Below are 3,814 nucleotides of genomic sequence, written 5' to 3'. Positions count from 1 at the left end.
AACAAGATAAAGCCTATTAAGACCTTAGTAACATCACCTCCACCTTTTGATCAAGTTTACCTCTACGCATTTGCACATCCTGTTACCAGCTCTTAGGTTAACCTCCACATGTTTACATCATTTGACAGAAGTGAAAACCCCTCCATATAACCTGTGTTATGGACTTTGGACTCTGGGTTTGGGGTTTCTCCAGAGTCCCCAGATCAAAGAACTTAAGAGTCCCAGGATATCAATTGAAAGAGTATCTGAATAGGGGTCAGGGCCAGGGAGGGATGAGACCACCCTATGTCAACGTGTGGATTCTATAAGTCCTTCTGCAGCCATGAGAACCCGTGCAAAGAGGCAAACCATACAGGACCGAGGCCGTGGTGGAATTTGAAGAGCTCAGGCATCTCCGTACTTTGTCCTGGCCTTGGAGTCAGATGATCTTCTGCTGAATGTCTTACCTCTGTCCCTCAGTGCTCAGTGTCACCTCTTACCAGATATGTTACTTTAACAAAGATTCAACCTACCAGTTCCTCAACCTGTATATCACTTCCTTACACTCCGTTTTTCCTTTTAACAGCCTTTGAGAAACTTCAAAAACGCTATCACAGGTCATGTCTCTCCTTTGTTCAAAACTCTCCATGGCTTCGAGAGTCCTCACAATAAAGGAACAAACCCCAGCCTGCTATTCAAGTAGCAACTCCCCCTCACATTCTTTGTTCCCTGGTTCTCCAACCCTCCTCGCCCAGTTGCACCTCCAAGTCTTTGCAGTGACTGTCCCCCTGCCTGCAACAGTTTCCCAGACCCCAGTACACTAGATGTCAGAAACAGGGACCAACCTACGACTTGCTCACTGTCACGGACACTGGGGCCTGGGCTGCAGGAACATGACCAGGCGCCTCTCACCAGGGCCCTTAGATCTGGGTGGGGGTGAGGAAGGTGAGGCCTGGAGGTTGCAGCATTTAACTGAGCCGGGTCCCTCAGCGCGGCCGTCGCCATCAAACTCTGCAGGCGGGACTGGGAGAGGAGGGCGACCTGAGTGGAGGCACGGCCCCCACGGTCCGTACCCTGGGCCCGGCGCGAGTCACCCCAGACAGCATCGCCGAACCTCAGAACCGCCTCTGTGCAGCGAGGACAACGACCAATCGAGGCTTCTCCGTCCTGTCACCTCAGCCTAGACCCAGCGCCACTAATCTCTAATCCGGTGAACGCCGGAGAAAAGCCAAAACGACCTCCCCTAGGAAGACGACGTAAGTTGCTCCTCGACCTCACGTGCGTCACACGAAAGGGCCTCTCCTCTGAGCTTTCGCGGGCTCAGCACATTTCCGTTGCGCGCGGAGCATTGTGGTAGTGCAGTTCTCACACACGCGCAGTCGCAGGTGTGGCCGCGCCCTGCCCCACCTACAGGAGAAAAGGCCGGGCGCCGCCGCTAGGGGCGCTGCGGAAGGCGACTCCAGGTCCCAATGCAGAGAGGGGGCTTCCCTTCCTAGAAGGGGCCAGATTCACATTTCTAGACAGTGCTGTGTACAAATGGTCACTCAAGTGTTTGGTGAGGTATTATTTCAGAATCCATGAAGCTCAGCTTGTTCCAGAGGCTGAAAATATCATTTGAAACGTTCTCTAGGGGCTGGCCGGTTAGCTCACTTGCTTAGATCGTGGTGCCAGAAAGTCACAAATCCAGACACATATTGCATAGAGTCATTCAGACACATAAGTCCACGGAAAGCTGAACCAAATACACATTACCGTGTTGTACTTCGAATGCATGCACTCTCAAGCTGTAGAGTCATTTTTCTCAATCTGGTTTATGTTTGATCAGGGAGAAGAAAAAAAAATACTCTAGATAGAAAGACAGAAGAGGGATGTTGGCTCACCTGTAAAAAGAGTAGCAAGATAGATCTCTCTCTATGATTCCCACATAAAATATCTCTCTTACCTGCATAGTTAATTATTGTGTCCAATTCATTAGCAACACTTTTATATATTTAGTATCTCTTAATTACAGATTGCTTTAGGCATCTGATATCAAAGTCATAGAGAACAAAATAAATGCTATTATGGTACAGGACAATAGTTGCAATGTTAAACTTGGAGAATAGGAAGATGGCACTTACCAGCTGTCTCAGGACCAGCTGGAGGCCAAGAAAAGGCAAGATCCCAGAGATCATGACAGACCTCACTGGTCTCCTCCTGAAGAGAACTTCCCCGATATGGGTACTAAAAAGGCTGGATACCTCGGTAGTTAGAGGATTTTGGAGATCCAGGTGCTTTTCCAGAGATCCATATGGCCCAGTATCCACTGGATATGAGATGAAAGAAAAAAAATGCCAAATGCACTGGTCATTCAGATGGATACTAATGGAAAATCAAGTACAGTGCAATTGCTGGACAAGGACAGTCAAAAGACAAGGTCATTTATAGCAAATACACACCTGATTCTGAATGACGTATGAATGAAGACCTGCAAAAACCCAATGAAGAATCTATTAAAGAGATAACAGAAAAGACGAAGGTAGCCTTATAAAAATCTTTATTGCACAAGATTGCCGCAGCCACACCTGTTCAAAGCAGCCCACTCATTACATCTGATACACACCATCTCAGCAAGGAGTAGCTTTCCGCTCTGAAGCTAAATAGAGGATTATTTGAATGGTAGAAATATAGAAAGGTCTAATGGAACCTCCACAGTTCAAGATTAATAAGAAAATTCCCTGGGAACCATCTTCTCCTCCTGCACTTGTCATGCATTCTCCTAGGAGACAGATGACTATACAAAAGAACAAGAGTGGAAGATTCCTCCTTGTATTTCTAACTGGAAAGATGCAAGGGGTATATAATTATATTAAACAAATGTCTGGCTGTTGATGGAAGAGGACCACAGAAAGTACACATTAATGAAAATTTTGCCAGACTGGCTGAAGCCCTCTACATTGCTGATCAGAAGGTTCATGAAGATGTGGAAATGCATGCCCGAGTAGAGAGAAAGATGGCTCAAAAAGAAAAGGAGAAACACGAATAGAAACTCCTCTCCTTTCAGGGAGAGGAGAGCTGGGATCAAACCTACGTTAAAAAAAAAAAAGTGGATGGGGAGACATGTAAGAAGAGTCAAATCTGATATGATAAGACAGCATGACCGGAATCTTTCTAGGGCAACTCCTGATAAGAGGTCAAAACTGCAGAGAAGCAAAAACTGGGGTATTAGTGAACCCATTGCTCTTATCGTGCCCAATCCTAGGACTTCCAGTGAAGTTCGGTACAGCCAAAGGCTCTTCAACAAATCCAAGGCTATGGACATTGAATTTGTAAGTAGAGAAGATGAAATTTACAATGCTTATGGTCAAGTCTGGAGAGATGGTAAAATATTTATAGGCCCAGAGTATTTGTAGGCCCAGTAAAAATCTGAACAAGGACATGTATGGTGACAACCTAGAAGCAGGAATGAAGACCAACAGATTTGTCCCTGACAAGAAATGTTCTGCTTCAGACCACAAGCAGAGAGACCAAGCAAGACCAGTTCAGTTTGAGAAAGATCTTTTTGGTTTGGACAAGATTTTGGAAGAAGCCAAACAGCAAGGTGTCTCTGAAAGACCCACATACAGCAGCTGCCCCAAGGAATGCCCCTTGCATGAAGGCAAGGAAGGAAGGAAGTAGATACACAACTCTTCAGAAAGAATGAACTGTCATCCATAAACCTAACAATGCAAGTTATGTAAGGGAATACTTTGTAAATGGTCAGGATAAGAACCAAACCTGGGTGCCAGATCCCAGTGCTACTTTTTTTTTTTTTTTTTTTTTTTTTTTTTTTCCGTGTCCGGCAACAGATCGCAAC

The 3,814-nt window shown here is 45.8% G+C and overlaps 1 pseudogene; it reads left to right on the top strand.

The window, feature by feature from the left end:
* The first annotated feature begins 565 nt into the window (after window positions 1-565).
* On the top strand, window positions 566-3,636 carry LOC103581328 (annotated as a pseudogene).
* Window positions 3,637-3,814: the final 178 nt, after the last annotated feature.

The sequence above is a fragment of the Galeopterus variegatus genome, unplaced genomic scaffold, assembly GCF_000696425.1.
Source record: "Galeopterus variegatus unplaced genomic scaffold, G_variegatus-3.0.2 Scaffold12805, whole genome shotgun sequence".
NCBI classification, from domain to species: domain Eukaryota; kingdom Metazoa; phylum Chordata; class Mammalia; order Dermoptera; family Cynocephalidae; genus Galeopterus; species Galeopterus variegatus.
Note: the sequence above shows the minus strand (reverse complement) of the source record. Positions and strands in the feature narration are given on the sequence as shown.